This window comes from Symphalangus syndactylus, chromosome 18 (assembly GCF_028878055.3).
Source record: "Symphalangus syndactylus isolate Jambi chromosome 18, NHGRI_mSymSyn1-v2.1_pri, whole genome shotgun sequence".
Lineage (NCBI taxonomy): Eukaryota > Metazoa > Chordata > Mammalia > Primates > Hylobatidae > Symphalangus > Symphalangus syndactylus.
In genome coordinates this window covers 20,311,210-20,330,154 of record NC_072440.2, presented here as the reverse complement: position 1 = coordinate 20,330,154, position 18,945 = coordinate 20,311,210, and the positions used below count along the sequence as shown (strand labels likewise).

General features: G+C 56.8%; 1 protein-coding gene and 1 long non-coding RNA gene across 10 annotated transcripts in view; one reads left to right on the top strand and one right to left on the bottom strand.

Moving 5' to 3' along the window:
• MGAT3 (beta-1,4-mannosyl-glycoprotein 4-beta-N-acetylglucosaminyltransferase) overlaps window positions 1-18,945 on the top strand; it is a 44,899-nt gene that overhangs the window by 11,205 nt on the left and 14,749 nt on the right. For 2 of the 9 annotated variants that reach the window (XM_055254233.2, XM_055254232.2), the window contains exon 2: window positions 18,231-18,856. The exons of the other annotated variants lie outside the window; for them this stretch is intronic. The gene's annotated coding sequence lies outside the window, so the exon portion shown is untranslated. The remainder of the gene's footprint in view (window positions 1-18,230; window positions 18,857-18,945) is intronic. 9 annotated transcript variants of the gene reach the window in all.
• Window positions 16,661-18,237, bottom strand: LOC129468544 (uncharacterized). Its single transcript, XR_008652697.2, has 3 exons — window positions 17,967-18,237; window positions 17,387-17,455; window positions 16,661-16,825 (listed from the first exon to the last, which is right to left on the bottom strand). It is a non-coding gene; the product is annotated as an uncharacterized lncRNA (long non-coding RNA).

Genomic DNA, 18,945 nt, shown 5'->3' with positions numbered 1-18,945 from the left:
AGATTCGCCTTGATGGGGGAGTTGTGAGCACTGGCGTGTCACTTGGAGGGGGAGCAGTTATGAAAGATCCAGACATGGAGCCCAGCAGAAGGATGGAGGGGAGAGCCCCCACCCCCAGGAGCTGCAGCTCTGAGGGGGTTTTAAGTCTAAGGAGTGCTAAGGGGAGCCGCTCTGGGTCCTAGGAAAGTTTGAAAGAGGGGTCCCAGCCCAAGAGGAAGAGAGAGCTTACTGGAAGAGATGATGACAGGAAACTGCCAGAATCTCTGGGCAGAGAAACGTGGGAAGGGCGTTGTGGGCCCAGGGGATGGCATGAGCAAAGGCTCAGAGGTGTGAGTGCCTGGCGTGCGTTGAGAGGTGGCAGTGGGGACAGTCAGGCACTGTGGGTGCCCCCTGGAAGAAGTGAGATGAAGACAGGGGAGAGGCTGGCAGGGAGGCCAGGTGGAGGTGAGGTGGGAGGGCACAGCAGGGAGCTGGCACTTGGTCCTGAGGACGGCAGGGAGCCAAGACCTGCCTGGGAGGATGCCACTGGCTCAGACCCATTCTAAGGGTCTGCCTGGTGCCCTTGGTGTGGTCAGGGCTACTTGAGGCATATTGGTGATTCCTTCTTCTTTTCTTTTTTTTCTTTTTTTTTTTTTTTTTTTTTTGAGGTGGAGCCTCACTCTGTTGCCCAGGCTGGAGTGCAGTGGTGCCATCTTGGCTCACTGCCACCTCCACCTCCTGGGTTCAAGCGATTCTCCCACCTCAGCCTCCTGAGTAGCTGGGACTACAGGCGCCCAACACCACACCCGGCTAATTTTTGTATTTTTAATAGAGATGGGGTTTCACCAGGTTGGCTAGGCTGGTCTCGAACTCCTGACCTCAAGTGGTCTACCCACCTTGGCCTCCTAAAGTGCTGGGATTACAGGCGTGAGCCACCTCGCCCAACCCTGATGATTTTTCTGTAGTAACTGGACCACCTCAGGAAGTCAGCTTTCTGAGCCTCGGTTTCCACATCTGTGAAATGGGGAGGTTTTGTTTTTGTTCTGAGACAGGATCTCACTCTGTCATCCAAGCTGGAATGCAGTGGTGTGATCATAGCTCACAGCAGCCTCGACCTCCTGGGCTCAAGGGATCCTTCTGCCTTAACCTCCTGGGTAGCTAGGACTACAGGCGTGAGCCAACACACCCTGCTAATTTTTTAAAAAGTTTTTAATAGAGATGAGGTTTTGCTATGTTGGCCAGGCTGGTCTTGAACTCCTGGGCTCAAGTGATCCTCCTGCCTCTATCTCCCAAAGTGCTCGGATTCCAGGTGTGATCAAATGGGGGAGAATTTAATTGTGGAATGAGTTGCAGAGAGGATTGAATGAGAGGATGCATACAGGGTGCCTGGCACCTGAGCAGCACTCAAGAGATCGCTGGCTGTGGTATTATTACCTGGAAAATGAGGATGCCGATGCCAGCTGGTGGGCCAGGCCAGCTTCACTGGGCAGTGGCCATGAGAATCACGACAGGGCTGGGCTGGACGTGAACGGCAGAGAGCTGAGGGTGGGGGAACTGCGTGGTCCTCATGCAATTCTGGGAAGAGACTACATAAGCAGTGAGGAGTGGCCAGAGGCAGGGTGGTCTGCAAAGACAGCCCGTCTTGGCCTCGTGGGCACCCACCCGCCCAGCCAAGGCATTCAGGGTATCCTGCTGTGCTCCCCAAGAGCCAGAGCCTCTTTGCTCCCCAGAGTGCAGTGATGCAGCCCCTCATCTTAGCCACCTCCAAGCCTTCCATGTGGGGACCAGGTCTTGGACCACGATGTCCTCAGGTAGGGGTAATAATTTACTGTGCTGGACAGAGAGGACATAGGCCTTGCCCTGAGGAGATTAGAATCTGTTGGGGAGTGGATACCCCTGGGCACTGATGGTCTGCCTATCCCTGTGCTGGCTGCTTGGGGGCAAGGAAAGAGTCACTAAAAATAGGGATTCCAGATCTAGTGGCCCCGTTCAAATCCCAGCCCTGCCTCTCTCACTGTGTGATCGTGGGCTGGTGACTTTGCATCTCTGTGCCTCAGTTTTCTTGTGTCTAAAATGGCGCTGAGGCCAGGCTCGGTGGCCCATGCCTGTAATCCCAACACTTTGGGAGGCTGAGGTGGGTGGATCACCTGAGGTCAGGAGTTCAAGACCAGCCTGGCCAACATGGTGAAACCCTGTCTGTACTAAAAATACAAAAATTAGCTGGGCATGGTGGCGGGCACCTATAATCCCAGCTACTTGGGAGGCTGAGGCAAGAGAATCCCTTGAACCTGGAGGCAGAGGCTACCGTGAGTTGAGATTGCGCCACTGCACTCCAGCCTGGGCGACAGAATGAGACTCCCATCTCAAAATAAATAAATAAATAAATAAAATGGGGGTGAGGTGCACTGTTACTATTTGAATAGCTTGGCATAGTTTCCAGTGGCCATTTACTGCTTCCTTCCAGAATGAGTCTCCCGATTCACCCCTGCCTCCTCGGAGACTACACCACCTGCTCCCCGAGATGTGCTGTTTACGTGTCTCTGATGTCTTCCTTTTCTGACTGAGTGCGCCTGCCCAGGGGCCTGCCTTTCCAGACCCATTGCTCCAACCGGGGGCAATAGTAGGCTGGCAACTGGCTCTCTGGGAAACAAACCCCTGATGAGTTGGCCGATCGCCATGGTGTAAATCCTCCCCATATGGCTGATTTTAAGCCACCCATGGCCTAACAAGAGTGTCATAATGGGAGCTGGTACATGCCAGCTTTAGTCCCCAGGCATTCAGTGGGTGCTTAATAGATGATGGTTGAATGAGGAGGAAAGGATGCAGAGAGTGTTGGTCAGCTAGATTTGGGAGCTGCGGGCGATACTGTAGGTGAGAAGGGCTTTCAGGGGGAGGCATGGGAGGGCTGGAGGTGAGGGGCCACCCTGCACCAGCCCTGGGGTGAGGCTTGAGGGAACGGAGAGCTCCTGGTGTCCTCCCCTTCCTGAGACCCTCTTCACCCCTGACCCTGACGCACACTTGCTCTAGCCCCTCCTTCCAGAGGCTCCTCTCCACCTTGGCCTGGCCTTGGGGTTCTGCACAGAATGGGCCCCAAGCTTAAGCCAATGAGAGCTCGGAGATGTGGCCCAAGCCGGTCCCAAACCTCATGTTCCATTCCCTTGCTGTACTGTTCCCTCGACTTGAATTCCTCTTCCATTCACTGTTGCCTGTAACTCTGTTGTCCATCAAAAGCTTCCTCATGGCCCCCTTCCTCTGTGACACCAGCCCCACAACCCAAGTCAGACAGACCCTTCTCCCCTTCTGCTCTTCCCCCGACACTACAGCCCCTCCCATATACACGTTCCTGCCCATAAAAATATCAATAGCCAGCATGTGTTGTGTTCCTATGGCAGCCAGTGACAGAGGTTCGAGGATAATCCCCTCTACAGATGGGGAAATCGAGGTGCAGTCTCTTGTTCACACTGACCCACTCTTTTTATTTTTTTTTTTTTGACAAGAGTCTCACTCTGTCACCAGGCTGGAGTGCAGTGGCACGATTTCGGCTCACTGCAACCTCCGACTCCCTGGTTCAAGCGATTCTCCTCCCTCAGCCTCCTGAGCAGCTGGGAGTGTAGGCACGTGCCACCATGCCCAGCTAATTTTTGTATTTTTAGTAGAGATGGAGTTTTACCATGTGGGCCAGATGGTCTCCATCTCCTGACCTTGTGATCCACCTGCCTCGGCCTCCCAAAGTGCTGGGATTACAGGCCTGAGCCACCACGCCCAGCCTGCACTGACCCACTCTTTACATCTTAGCTGCAGCATCTCTGGCTCAGGGAAGCCCACATGCTACCCGGTGTTCTTGCTGTCAGCTCCCAGAGCACCACACCCGTGTCTTTGGCATGTTTGTTACGTGTTCCTGATAGACTTTCAGCGACACAGGTACTGAGGAGGCCCTCAGTTAAATGTGCAGATGGATGGATGAATGGATGGATGAATGAATGATTCTCAGTCCAGGTGTCCTGCTTATTACTCCTTCTCCATCCCTGATGGAAGGGACTGACCCTCCAGAGGGCAGCCTCACACTACAGAGGGAGGGTACAGGGACCTGCTTGGGAGGGGCTATTGTTCCCACCGCCAGGAAGGCGACAGTGAGGCTTCGGGAAGGGGCGGAGCTGCCAATGGGCTGGAAGCAGGCCAGGAACCCCCTCTCAGCATGGAGTTGACAAGGGGACCCACGGCCTTGCCCATAAGTCAGGAAGTTAACCGACTCGTCACGTATTTCTCCTTGGGCTGCCTGAAGTGGAATTCCCCCTTTTGGCTCACTTATTTTCATCTTTTCTATAAAAATAAAATTGAAACAATGGAAATCATTCACACACCTAATTACCTTATTGTTTATGAACTTATTTGGCTCGAAACTTTGGTTCTTACCGAAGTGGGAATCCCTTGAGAGGGGTGGGTGAGGGCCAGGCCAGGGAGACAGACCTGTGCACGTGCCAGGACCTCAGAGCCTGCCCTCCGGCTGTCCTCTCTGGGCAGGCCAGGAACTTCCCAGAAGGAACAGCCCAGAGACAGGGTTCTAAGTGAGGGAGACCGGCCCCAGTGGGTTCTGGGACTCTAGCTGGCAGGCCTGGTGGTGGATGGCTCCCACGGTTGTCTTCCCCACCTTGGCCTCCAGGTCATCATCATTTGCCGCTCTTTATCAAGCACTTACTATGTGCTGGGCCCAGGGCCAATCAACCACTTTCTATGCATTCTCCCAGAGATGTCTCATAACTTGCTGAGAGGCAGGCACTATTATCATCCGTTTGGCACTTTGAGGGTACCCAGAGTTGGGGGCCCACAGCTGGGAAGTGGCAGGGCTGGGATTGTGTCCAGCCTATAGGACCCTCAGAGAGCAGGCTCCCTCGGTCACCCAGACCTGCTCCTTCTCTCCCGTGGGCTCCCAGCAGGGCCTGCTCCCTGAGGCTTGGAGCCCTGAGACAGCCATCACTTAGCCTCTTGGCCTCCAGGCTTCCCCTTCAAGGCCCTCCTTCTGCCACTGTCCTGGGCCCTGTCTCTGGAAGGCCTGCTCAATGTCACCTGGGCGGCCTGCATAAAGTACCTGTTTGCCAGACCCTAGCCAGCCCTGCTGAGTCAGCATCTCACAATGGGAGGGCTGGAAGCCCACAGTTTAAAAAATACTGACTTGGACTCCCAAAGTAATCCTAGTACTTTGGGAGGCTGAGGCAGGAGGATTCATTGAGTCCAGGAGTCTGAGACCAAACTCGGCAACATAGTGGGACCCTGTCTCTACAAAAAATTAAAAAAAAAATTAGGCAGGTGTGGTGGCAAATGCCTATAGCCTCATCTACTTGGAAGGTTGAGGGGGAAGATCACTTGAGCCCAGGAGGTCAAGGCTGCAGTGAGCTGAGATCGCACCACCACTCTCCAGCCTGAGTGATAGAGCAAGACCCTATCTCAAAAATTAAAAAAAATAAAAAATGCTGCCCTGACGATACAGAGGCCTGTGCACTCCAAGAGCCAGTTCCCAGCTCCCTGGCATCTGTAGTGGCTACTAGATTTCCCAATCACCAACCCTTGTAACCCAGATCCTGTGACCCAGCCCCCGCCTGTGTTCGTAGCCTCTGCCCCACCAGCTCTTCATAGACCACGCTCATCCCTGCCCCACTGCCCCCGCCATGCTTTCACTTGCTGCCTCTGCCTCTTCCTGGAAGCAAGTCCCAGGCAGGGCATGATGCCCAGAGCTTGCCTAATGCACTGGGCAAATCTCTCGTGGTGAGTCCTCATCTTGCTACCTGGGGCCTGGCACGTGGTTGTGGCAAATTGTGGTGGGTGAGTGATGGTGGCTGCCGCAGGAGAGGGGCACAGGGAGAGCTGCAGGTGACCAGGGATGGGTTGGGCCCCTGGGCTGGCACCGGGCATGCACTAGGGCCTGGCTCTGTGCCTGGCACGTAGAAGGCATTTGATAAATATTTCTTGTCTTTTTTTTTTTTTTTTTGAGACAGTCTCACTGTGTCGCCCAGGCTAGAGTGCAATGGCACAATCTCAGCTCACTGCAACCTCTGCCTCCTGGGTTCAAGTGATTCTCCTGCCTCAGCCCTCCCGAGTAGCTGGGATTACAGGCGCCTACCACCACACCCGGCTAATTTTTGTATTTTTAGTAGAGACGGGGTTTCATCATGTTGGCCAGGCTGGTCTCGAACTCCTGACCTCAAGTGATCCACCTGCCTCCGCCTCCCAAAGTGCTGAGATTACAGGTGTGAGCCTCTGAGCCCGGCCTGATACATATTTCTTTTTTTTTTTTTTCTTTTTGAGACAGAGTCTTGCTCTGTTGCCCAGGCTGGAATGCAGTGGCATGATCTTGGCTCACTGTAAGCTCCGCCTCCCAGGTTCACACCATTCTCCTGCCTCAGCCTCCCAAATAGCTGGGACTACAGGCGCCCACCAACACACCCGGCTAATTTTTTTTTTCGTATTTTTAGTAGAGACGGGGTTTCACCATGTTAGCCAGGATGGTCTCGATCTCCTGACCTCGTGATCCACCTGCCTCGGCCTCCCAAAGTGCTGGGATTACAGGCATGAGCCACCATGCCCGGCCTCTATCAGGCTTTATCTTTCTCCACTCCAGGACCAGAGCTCAGCCCTGAGCCCGGAGCACTTTGCTCTCCCCAGCTCCTGCTCATCTACGCCGGCATCTGACCTGGTTCCTGCTGAGAAATGCTCTGAACTGGGGGCAGGGGAAGAGGGAGGGGTGCAGTCCCACAGGGGTCTGGTGTCTCCTCCTTCACACCACACAGGAGATCCTCAGCTCTCTGAGGCACTCTGGGCAAGTTTCCCAGGGCCCCAGACGTTAAGGTTCCCTCTGCGAAAATGGGTGGGTTCAGCTGGCCACGTGGCCTCTCTGGGCTGATACCCTGGGGTCAGCTACACCCCTCGGAAGGTTTTCCCTTGGGATATGGGCACAAGTGAAAAATAGAGCCATACCCTCCAACTCACTGTGGGCATTCAGTGAAACCATGTATGTAAGATGCTTTGTTAATTGTAGAACGCTGTACAAACTCATCAGGTCCCTCACCCATCAGGCAGGCTTTACTGCAGACACTAGACACGAGCAAACCACTTCCCCTGCTTAGCACTCAATTTCCATATAGTGAAATGAGATTTATTTTGGCACTGTGGCCCATGGTTCCTGAGATATGAAAATGAAATCATGCAAAAAAATTTCAGCACTTTGGGAGGCCGAGGGAGGGGGTGGATCACCAGAGGTCAGGTATTCAAGGCCAGCCTAGTTAACGTGGTGAAACCCCGTCTCTACTAAAAATACAAAAATTAGCCGGGCATGGTGGCGGGTGCCTGTAATCTCAGCTACTCGGGAGGCTAAGGCAGGAGAATCGCTTGAACCTGGGCAGCAGAGGTTGCAGTGTGCCGAGATTGTGTCACTGCACTCCAACCTGGGCGACAGAGTGAGACTCCGTCTTAAAAAAAAAAAAAAAAAGGCCTGATAGAGCAAAATGCGCACTGCCCGAAGGTGACAGGAAACCCATGTTGATGTTGGTTCCAGCAAAAGGTGCATGGGGAAGAGAAAGGCCTGCGAGGAAGGCCCGGTCAAAAGCCAGCCAGGCCCAGGGGTGGCAGGATGGTGGGGACACTGCTCTGCTTCTTTCTCTGTGCTTTCCTGATGTTCTAGAAGAGATGAGAAACCTTTAAAGCAGACAAATGCAGTTGTATTCTAACAGCGGAAGAAAAGCAGCCCCGGAGACAGCCGGCTCCTGCGTGGTCTGATTCTGTGGCCACTGCTTGCGGGCAGTGACCGGCTGTGGGTCTCACCATGGGGCTTGCCTAGCACCAGGCACTTCCACCAGAGCAAGTGAATCTGCGGCAGGAGGCCTGTGTTGCTCTAATTCCTGGAAATTGGGTCATGGGAGCCCAGGCCTGGTGCTCCTGGAATGCAGTGCTCTGAGAATTTTGTCCAAACACCTCTGACCTCCTTCCTCCGCAGCTGGTCCAGCCTCTTTCTTCCCTCGCGTCCTCCATGCTCCAGCCTCTTGGGCAATTGTCATACTCTGTATGTGAGCCTCACCTTCCTACTTCCCAGCCTTTGCTGATACTGGTCCCCTGCCCTCCTGAAGAGCCTGCCCCCTCCAGCCCAGCTGCTGCCAGAGCCCCTCCTCCTTAGGAAGCCCCTCCTGCCCCTCCCGCAAGGCAGGAGCCAGGGCTGCTTGTTTCACCTCCATGCTGAAGCCCAGTGGGCGTGGTCATCCCTGTTGGCTGATGTCGTTACTGATCCCGGCCTCAAAGTGATTTTCCCACTATCCTCCTACACATGGGTCAAGTTCTGCCTTGTGGTAGCGTTATTTGTCATCGCATCTGAGCCGATCCTGGGTGGGGTGAGTTTCTGTTTCTCTCCTGGCATCTGACTCTGTACCCAGTACACTTTGTGCCCGGTACAGAGCACTCATCCGTCCATCCGTTCTTTCAGCAATTACTCCCTAAGTGCCTATTTTGCGCCGGTGACTGAGCTAGGTGGCAGGGGCGCAGCTCTGCTGACATCAGGGTGGACAGCTTGCAGTTTGCTTGCATGTGTTTTGTGCACGCTACATGTGCATGCACATAGCATGAACATCTCCATCACATACAAACTAGCGTCTCTTAGGCTGTGAAGTCCTCTAGGCACCTTGTGCATTCCTGGTTAATTCATTCAGCAAGTGTTGGCAGAGTGCCCACCAAGCAGTTGCCAGGCCCTGACCTGAAGTCTTTGCCCTTGGGAAGCACCTGTCTTGTGGAGCCATTGCAGTGAGAGCTGGTGCAGAGGGTGAAGGGCAGGGGGTTGGGGCAGCATCCTGGAGAGATGGGAATGGGGTGGGGAAGGGAATTTCTGTCTGGCTGGGGAGTGCTTTGGGATCCCCTCTGCAGCCCTGGGGGCATCCCAGGCCTAGGAAAGCTGGGCTGGGCCTTCTCGCTTTGGGAGTGCAGGCAGCCCCGTCTCTTTGGTTCTGCTGCTCTCAAGAGCCCCAAAGGGTGCTGAGGCTAAGAAGGTAGGAGGGGGCAGGAGCCCTGCTGCTGGGCACCGCGAAGAGAATACGAAGTACAGTGTCCCAAAGAGGAGACACGTGGACGCGACACGGGACCTGTGATGGAGAGCTAGCTTCCTTCTCTTCTCCTCTCCTCTCCTCTCCTCTCCTCTCCTCTCCTCTCCTCTCCTCTCCTCTCCTCTCCTCTTCTCCCCTTTCCTCCCCTCCCCTCCCCTCCCCTCCCCTATTCTTTCAGACGGAGTCTGGATCTGTCGCCCAGGCCAAGATTGCAATGGCAATCTCGGCTCAGTCTCAAAAAAAAAAAAAGAGGTAGAACCTCCAGATGCAGACAGAGAACCTGGAATCTGGAACTTAGAGGAGGAAACCTGGAGCAGCAAACCTAGAATGTGGGTCTTCCAGAACATGGAGCTCGGAGGCTGCCACCCTCACCTTGATGAGCAGCAGTGGGCACATTGGTGGCTCTGCTGAGCTGGGCTGGGATGAAGACCCCCTCATAGCCTCCTGGGTTCCTGACCCTGGGCACATCCCCTCTCCAAGCAGAGGTGGACGGAGAGTAATTGGGAGAGGAAAAGAGACAGGGTGCCTTGTTCAGCCGAGGGCAGGCTCCCTGGGTGCCCAGAGCCCCAGCCAGCTGTGTGCTTGCTCTATCAGGACCACCCCCAGCAGGAAGCTAACTGATGCTCAGGTTCCCAGATCCCGGGGCAACGCTGCCACCCTCCTGCCCAGGAGCTGCAGGCTGCAGGCAGATGCGGCCTTGTCACCTCCCCAGGTCCCCACGGTGGCAGAGCCACGTTCAAGCCCATTCCCTCACTCAGCAGCGCACCTGCAGCACCAGGCATGAGGCAGTGAACACAGAGCCGTGAGCTGGTGGGGAGGATCCTAACTGCTGAGCTGCTCTTCCTTTCCCACAGTCTTCCCGTAACTCCTCCTGGCCGTGAAGGCTCCAGTCATTTCTTGTATCTCCCCTCTGCCACCGCTATCCCATTGGAAGGGGCCCTTAGGATTCACGTAGCTAAGCTGCCTCATTGGGGTGTGACAAGCCCAAGTTGGCAAAGCAGGCAGGACTAGGACCGTGGGCCACTTGTGTGAGCCCCAGACAGGCCTGAGAGCCCTGCAGCATTGACTGGAAGGTGTGGGTGTGTGGATTTGGGGTGGTCATTTATTCATTCAACAAACTGAGGGTGAGCACCTTTTTTTGTGTGGGGCTCAGTGCTTGAGGCTGGGGACCCAGGAGCGTCAGACAGCACAGCCCTTGTGTGGGACAAGGGGTTCTGGGGAGTAGGCCGGGGTCAGGGAGGCCTAGAGAAGTGCAGCTCAGCCGAATCCTCCAGGAACAGGCACGGAGATTGAAGGGTGAGATTACACAGAAACTTCTGTGCCTCCTTGAGGGACTTGGACTTTCTCCTGAGGGCAGCGGTTCCAAGCTGGGAGGGGCAGCATCAGATGTGGCTTTCGCTTGGCCCATGGGGGCCGGGTTGGAGGCTCGTTGAGGAAGCTGCTGCCATTCCGGTGAGCGGTAGGCTCAGGGTTGGGAGATTGGGGGAGATTGGGGAAGTTCGGGCAGTGGGACTGACTGCCTTGGTGGTGGGTGGGGAGGGGCCCAGAAGAGGGAAGGCGGGTGGAGAGGGGCCCGGATTTGGGAAGTGCGGGCAGTGGGACGGACAAGCCTTGGTAATGGGTGGGGAGGGGCCCAGAAGGGGGAGTGTTGGGAATGTCATGGGAGCGTCAGTTCCTTGGTGCCAGGCTTGAGTCACGGGTTACTAGCTCAGGTTGTTGGGATGGCGATTTGAGTTTCACCTCGTTTGCCACAGAGGGTCTGAGGCCAGAAAATCAGGCCTGGTGTGACCCAAAGCCCATGCCCACTGCCCTCCTTGCTGCCCAGCCCAGATCATTCCCGCCAGGTCTGCACCTCTCTGTCCCTCACTCCATCTGGCACCGGGCCTCCTGAGCATGCAAGCGTGCCCACCACCTGCTGCCCTGTACACAGGGTGGGTGCCAGGGGAACAGCATCCACTCCCACTGCCTAGGACTCCTGAACCAGACCTCCTCCTGCCACCTGGTGCGTGAGAGCCTCTGCCAGCCAACAACCCCTCCACTGCCACCCGGGGTACAACGCCTGGGACAAAGTCCCCAATGCTAGAGAAGGCCCCAGAGGGTGGGGAAGGGGGGGCGCGCCCTCCCTTCCATTTTCCCGTACCCCCGCTCTGCTCAGCCCACCAGGCTGGAGATGGAGCTGAGGCTCTGTACTGAAGTGGCCCTTTGTACGTTGTCACCGGAGGATGGCAAGCCTGGGCGGGAGGGGCTGGCACTGCCGGGGCTGCAGGGCAGGGCGGCGCTGAACTCAGCAGAGCAGAGGCTTTCTCTGGGGCCACTGGGCAGGGGAGGCGCTCCTGTCAGGTGTGGGAACTCGCAGGCTGGGCCTGCACCCCCAAACCAGAGGATATTTGTCCCTCCAAGTCTGTTGCTACTTCTCATCTGGGCTCCTGCGTCTTTGGACTGTTCCGTGTCATCCAGCCGCTGTCCCTGCAGTGCCTGCTCCAGGGCAGACTTTGTCCTGGGGGGTGGGGAACAGTGGTAACTGAGGCCTGTGGTGACCCTGCTTTCCTGTGGCCTTGCCAGTGGGGTGAGGGCTGGCGAGGGCGGGGCAGACGTAAACAGCAAAGCGGGATTGCCTCTGCAGGGATGAGCGCTGGAGGGGACGGCCTGGAGAGAGGGCTTGCGGGCAGGGGCAGCACTTCTGTCAGCTGCTCAGGGGACCCTGTCTGACGCATGGCATCAGAGCATGCAGGGACCTGAGGAAGGGCGTTCCAGGCGGAGGGATGGTGCGAGGACCCTGGAATGGGGCCATGCCTGAAGAGTGTAGGAGACAGGAAGGTGGGGAGTGTGGCTGGAGCCTGGGGGACAAGGGAAGCAAGGTCAGCAGAGACGCAGGCATCAGATGGCCAGGGTCCATGGCACGCAGAGGAGTTGGGGTTTTAATTCTGAGTGTGACGGGGCCATGGGAGGGCTTGAGCAGGGAGATGTGGCCTGATGGGGAATTTTCGGTGACTCTGGCTGCTGCAGAGGCAGGAGGGAAGCTAGTGAGGACCTTGGGGTGGCCGAGGAGGCAGAGAGAGGTCCATCCTGGGAGCATTTGGGGAAACGGGGCCTGCAGGCCTTGCTGCCCCTCTGCCGGGCATGTGGTGAGGCTGCACCCAGCTCAGAGGACTGGCCTGTGTCAAGACTCTGGATGTTATCCGTTCTAATCCCCTCGGGGTTGGGATGGCCTCACATTGCTGATAAAGGCACCGAGGCCTAGGGTATTCAGTGACCTGCCCAAGATCACGGAGGAGGGTTTGGAAGGGGCAGGATTTGAATCCAGCCCCTTTTTAGTCTAGACTCCAGAGAGCTATGGCCCCAAAGCAGCCCCCACCCCACGCTGACTCCTGAGAGATTGGGGGTGGGCACCCAGGACAGCCCAGGGTCCAGGAGAGCCCTCTCACAGAGGCAGAAGCACTCAGCCCAGCCCCCTCCTGCCCGGCTTTTCCTGGGCCTCCTTTGTTATCTGACGATGGCCACCCCCACTCAGACCAAAGGCGCTGGCTGCCCCTCTGCCTGGGAGGCACCACATCTCTGGGAGCCCTGGGGGTGGGGGCAGGGGCATTCTGACCTTGGAAGCCAGGGCAGGGCGGAGCTGGCTCCTTCCCTTCTCTTGTCCAGATGGGCTGGGGCAGTTTATTCGAGCCTGTAAGGCTGAGTGGGCTGGCAGGTGGGTAGGGAGCTGAAAGCCCGAAGTACGGGGGTCTCGAGGATTTATCCCACTGGGTCCCGTAAGCATGGAAACTCTTAAGCCTTTGCGGAGGGGCTGGTAACACAGGCCTATTGATGAATTAGAAGAAGCTGTGTTCCTTCCTTCCTCTAACCCGAAGCTTTGTTAATAATTAATCATCTGCCCAATTAATAATTATAGGCTTGAGCAGCCCCTTCTCACTGCCCTCACCCAATTCCAACCTCCTCTCCATCCCTCCTTCCTTCGCCCTCCCAGCCCCCACTCCTACCCCCGCCCTTCTGGCCATCAGTCCCTGCTGGCCTTCCTCTGCAGAGATGGCAAGGCCCCTGTGCCCTTGGGAGTCCCCCTGTCCCCGACACCACACAGGGCATCGGTTCTATTCTTCCCATGAAGGCCTTTCGGCAGCCCTTCAGGGCAGGTGCCACACAATCTGACAGACAGAGACATGAGGCACAGGGGCAGAGGGGCAGAGGGACACGGTACTCATTCACTCATTCTTTCACTGGATGCTATTGCGCTGTTCTCTGCGGTCAGCCACCACCCCGAGCAAGACAAGCAAACAGGAAATTCCTCTCCAGGCTTAGGGGATAGCGTGGGGGAACTACTGAGCAGGCTGGGCTGAGGGCAGCCCCCCAGGGAAGGCAAGGGCTAGGAAGAGGGAGGAGTCCCTAGAGGGCGAGGTATTGGAGGGTGGGGCTTTTTGTACAAAGCTCCCCAGCAGCAGGAATGCTCAAAGCTCTGGGCTCAGCCTCCGTCCAGGGTAGGGTGTGATTCCTGTCTTCACCCTCAAGAGGGGTGTTCTCCACACTGGGGAATGAATGCCTTGCTAAGGGTGGACCCTTGGGCTTGGAGCCAGCAGTACAGTAGCTGTCTGGCCGTCTCCTCTGGGCAGAATCCAGCCTCTGCCCCGACTCCCAGAGACACCCAACTCTCTCCAAAAGGCTGTGGACTCCTGGGCCCCCTTGCAGGAGAGGCAGTGTGGGTTCAGGCTCCCTGGCCCCCGCCCTGTCCTTGCCCAGTACTTTGTCAGAGACTTGGGGTCCCGCCGTGCCAAGAGTGTATTTCTGAGCTGTTCCATGCATACGGTGTTCCTTGGTTCCCTATCCTCATCCCACTGAGAATGTCCAGCAGCCCCCCTGGGAGTCGGTCGCAGTTCTCGGGAACCCTCCCACACAGAGAGGGAGCAAGGCGAGGCTCACAAGAGATGGACCTGCTTTTTACTGAGCGCTTGGCCCTGACAGGCTCTCCACCTGTAAAACCACAGTGCCCCTACCTCCTCAAGCACCTGGCACCTAGGAGTGGCTCTGGGAGGGTGGGGCTGCCTCTCACTGCTGCCTGGTTACCTGTTTTACAAAGGAGGAGACTGAGGCTGGAGAGGTGAGTTGACCTAGCTGGAAAGAGGTGGAGCCAGGAAACCAGCCCAGATGGAGGGCGGGTCCAGCATTTGGTGGGACAAGGTCAGTTCCTCCTGCAGTCATCTAACTGACACCTGGGCTCAGCCTCTAGGGAGGAAACTGCTGCCATAGAGCCATGAAAGCCAGGCAGAGGGGACTAGACACTGTGCCTCAAGGCAGGTATGGGCCGGTGAGGGGAAGGAGGCGGCAATGGCTGGAAGGGGCCCAGGCAGGGGTCAGGCTGCTGCAATGCGGGCTGGAGTCTTGGGGAGTGTGGGCCACAGGGGAGGGTTGGATGCGTGTCACTCACAAGGAGGGCCAGGGCTTGTCAGTTTGACTCACTGATCTTAGGTTTTCTCCTCTGTGAAATAGCAGTGGGAGGCGGATGTCCACATGTGGTTAGAGAACAGCTAAGATACTGACACAGCCCCATCAGAGGCAGCTCTGGGGGAGGCCTCAGATACGCTGTCCTCTCATTCCTCCTCTTAGTCCTGTGTGTGCTGTTATCACAGAATACCTGAGACTGGGTAGTTTGTAAACAGCAGAACTTTCTCATGGATCTGGAGGCCGGGAAGTCCAGGGACGAGGAGCTAGCATATGGCGAGGGCCTTCATGCTGCGTCATCCCATGGCAGAAGGGCAGAAGTATCCACACATGGAGAGGGGCAGGGCTGACCCCATGCAGTTATCAGGAACACAATAACTAACCCACTTTGAGCCCATGCTGTTATCAGGAACGATAACTAACCCACTCCTACAATAACAGCACAAATCCCTCCATGAGGGTGGAGCCTTCACGGCCTTGAAGTCCACACCTCTCAACACTGCTGCACTGGAGATTAAATTTCTTAAAGTCCACACCTCTCAACACCGCTGCACTGGAGATTAAATTTCCTATACTTGAACATTGGGGGACACATTTTTCAGACTATAGCACCCCCTACATGATTACAGGCTGGCAAGGGGAAGCTGTGGACACAGGGGCTTGGGGATCCCTGGGCCTGTGGCCAGGCCAGGCTAGCTGGAGGCCAGGATCAGGCAGACAGCAGCAAACAAACTCCCCAAGGAGGTGGTGCAGGTGGCATGGGACCCCTCCCTTGCTTGTCTCCAATTTCCGGGTGATCGGGGCTAGGGGAAAATAATGGGGGTGGGGGGATGGAAGTTAAGGGGAGGGTGGTGGATGGACGAGGAGGGCAGCCTGGATGGAGGTGGGCCGGCACGGTGTAGGCAGGGGGCAGATGGATGTGGAGTGCTATCTCCAGGGTAGATGAGGGCAGGGGTCTGCAGTGTGGGTCAGGAGCCAGGGCCTCCGGAGCCTCCTGGATTCTGGGCCTCACCTTGGAGGTTTCCTGACTTTTTGGACCTTGAGCCTCCTTTAAGCTGCAGGAGACCCAGACACGGCGCACTGTCCAGGGTGATCCGTTCCTGTTGGAGTTGGGTAGTGGTGGGAAGGGCTGCCCTGGGTCCCCTTGGCCTTTCAGGGAACTCTGGGCTCTGGGAAGCATAATTTAAGCCTGGCCTTGCCGTGTGCCACCGGGGTGCTCACATGGTTTCAGGCCGGTGAGAGGGGCTTAGGAGGTTGGCAGGATGGGCAGATGCAGCTTTCCTGGGCAGTGGATCCAATCATCTACCAGAGCTGGAGAGCCCAGTGACCTGCAAATGGCAGGCCCATGGGGTCCTGATGGCAGTGGGGGTGAGAGGCGCCCTTGCTTTGGGCAAGGCTGAAAGCAGCAGCCTGGACTTTGCCCCTGAAACTCTGAGAAGCCCCAAGGCTGCAGGTGGGTGTGGACTCTGCTGCTGTCACTTGCCAGCTGCGAATTTGAGGCCCTGTGTGCCTGTGGGGGTGGAATGAAGTGAGGCCAGTAGTGCTACAGTCTTCACATCACCCCCAACCCTCTCACAGCCCCAAGCACCTTCCCTGCACACTGGCCCAGCCCCCACGGGCTCCCACTGCCTCCTGGCTCTGCACACAGCAGGTCCGTGGTCCTGTGTGGCCCTGCAGAGGGGGCTCTCTTCTGAGGGTGACCCTCTCCCTGAGAGATAAAGAGCCCTGTGCCTGAAATGCCACCAGCAGTACTCATTCCTCTGGCTAATCCCAAACATTCACTGAATGTTTGCTCTGGGCGCTTCGGGCAGGAGCCACTGCCCACTTCTGGCCTGGCCTGTTCCCCCAGGCCAAGTTTACGTCTCTCCATTCCAGGCTTTGTGTGTAAGAGGCAGTCAGAGCCCTCCGGCCCTCCTGAAATGTGCACATGCACCGCTAGCCCTGGGTGGGACATCCGCCCTCTGCTCCCTGGTAAGGTCCCTCTCTGCCTGGACTCGGGGGGCTGAAGATCCAAGATGGAAAAGCCCCAGCCCAGCGCCCCTGCCTTCCTGGAGTCAGGCCTGGGTTCTGCTTGTGGTGTGGCCTCCACCAATCACCCCCTCCTCAGGGCCTCCATCTCCCTGCCGGTGGAGTGGAGTGGGGGATGAATTCACAGCAGGGCTTGCCAGGCTTTTTTTTTTTAATACTATAGAAGCTTTCCTTCAAACAAAATCTTGCGAGGAACTCAGGGTCTGAAATTGAAAAGCTGGGAGCATCTTTTTGATTGTGTTTTTTGGGGGCGAGTCCCTGGGCTTTGTCTTCTCTCCCCCTTCACTCCACCTCTCTCTCAGGTCCCGGGACACCTGGAGGGGAGTTCCAGGGACATGGCTGGGAAACAGCTGTCCTCAGTGCCCATGGGACCAGTCCATGGGATGTGTCTGTACATCTGTATATCAGGCCCTGAGGCCCGCCTTTAGCCCACCTCCCCTCCCGAGGTCTCCTTCTGCCAGTCACCTGCCTAATGCCCCTGCACCCTTGTGTCAGGCAGCCCCCCAGAGCTGCATCCCTCTCTCCTGTAGTTAACCAATGCTCTGTGAGCCCCTCTCAGCCAAGACCTTGACATCAGCTCACCACTGCCCCGCCCCTGGCCCTCCCCTTCATCACGGGCCATCTCTCAGGCTTGGCGCCCTGGGATGCTCCCTTGCTCCAGCTCCGTGACTGTCCCCATGAGGGTCCTCCCTCAGTGCAGCCCCGTCTCTCCAGCGGTGCTGGCGCAGTGGACGCGGTTGACTCCTTGCCTCCTACCCTCCCCGTTCAGTCTAAACTGCACAGTCTAATGTAGGAGCCACTAGAGCATGCAGCTATTAAAATTCAAATTAAATTAAGCTGGGTATGGTGGTGTGAGACTAGTCCCAACTACTCACGAGGCTGAGATGGGAGGATTGCTTGAGTCCAGGAATTCACATCCAGCCTGGGTAACACAGGTCTTGTCTCTAAAAAACAAAAACAAAAACATTATGGAATGAGCCTCTGGGGATGAGGAGGTGATGTCCTGAATGGACCAGTGACCAGTGCAGGAGGGGCGGGGTCCTAACAGGGATAGATCCCAGCTTTGGGAACCAACTTTCCCAGGCACTTGCCGGCCACTCCGTGGGAAAGTCCTCAGGCAGCCTGCAGGGAGCTGATGGGGATGGGTTTGGAGGGGAGAGAGTGGTGCACAGTGACAGGAGGTGGGGGAGGGGTGGGGTTGCCATGGAAAGGGCTCCTGGGATGGGTCTTGGGCTGAGCCTTTGGCAAGGCCTCCACCCTGCAGCTGAGCCAGCAGAGAGTGGGGCTGACTCTGTGAGGCCCAGACTCTCGTGGGTATTCTGGTGGCCTGGGCACCCTGTCTTCCCTGAACCCTGCCTGCGTAATCTAAGAACTGCTCCCCTTGTAGCTCTGTCTCTCCTCTCTTGGTCTAGTTTCTTCATCCATGGGGGGGGGGCACAGCAGAAGCTGTCTCACCTGCTCCATGCTGAACGGGATTTGCAAGGATTTGACTCTGGCCATCCAGGGAAGATGGAGTCTTTGACCAGGCCTGGCCCCTGAAGCAGACTTCTTCCCTCTGAGCCTGCTAGGGAAGCAGAATTCCCCGGTGCTGGGTGTCCTGGTCTACCAGGCCCTCCCTCGCCCAGGCCACTTGTGTTGAGCCTGGAGCAGAACCCCCAGATCCGTAGTCTGCCTGTCAGCTTGGGGAGTCTCAGTTTCCATCTGTTCCATTCCCACCAGCTGTGTGTGGCTGAGCACGTCACTTAACCTCTTGAGGCCTCCATGTTGTCATCTGCAAAATGGAGTCACACATAGCTGCGTCCCCGATGACCACCAGTAGCTGGGATGATACGTCGACTGCAGAGTGACCACTTTGTGTAGGCTTCCCTGTGGATGGGTGTCAGTCAAAGGAGTGAGTCAGATGATGAGAGGGGAGGACAGCAGAGCAGCAGTTGTTTCTCCAGTCTCGCCGGGACTCCAGGATCGGCCATGTTCTGTGCCACCGCCTCTACCTGTCTCCCCATATGGGATCCTGAAACCTCAAGCTGCATTTAGTCTCAGAGTCCAGGGGAGGTGCTCACTGTCTTCTGACCCCTGAGATGCCGACTCCCTCTGCCATACCCCAGGGAAGGAACCAGTAGCGGAAGCTCCAGGGAAACTGATGAAGGTCAACAGAAGGAAGAACTTCTAGCAGCCCAAAGGGATTGGAATGGGCGGCCCATGGGAGTGGACATGCAGAGGCACTGGCCTGGGGTGAAGGCTTGGATCAAATTCTTACTCAAAGGCCCTCTGGACCCAGGAGAGGAGTCTGCAGGCCTTGGCTGGGCCGGATTCCCCAGATTCTGGCCTTAGGTCCTGAATGCCTGGTGAGTTACTGAGAAAGGCCCTGCAGGCTGGGGCTGCCAGTCAGGGTTAAGCAGCCCCCCAATTGGCCCACCCCCCTTTGTACCTTAAC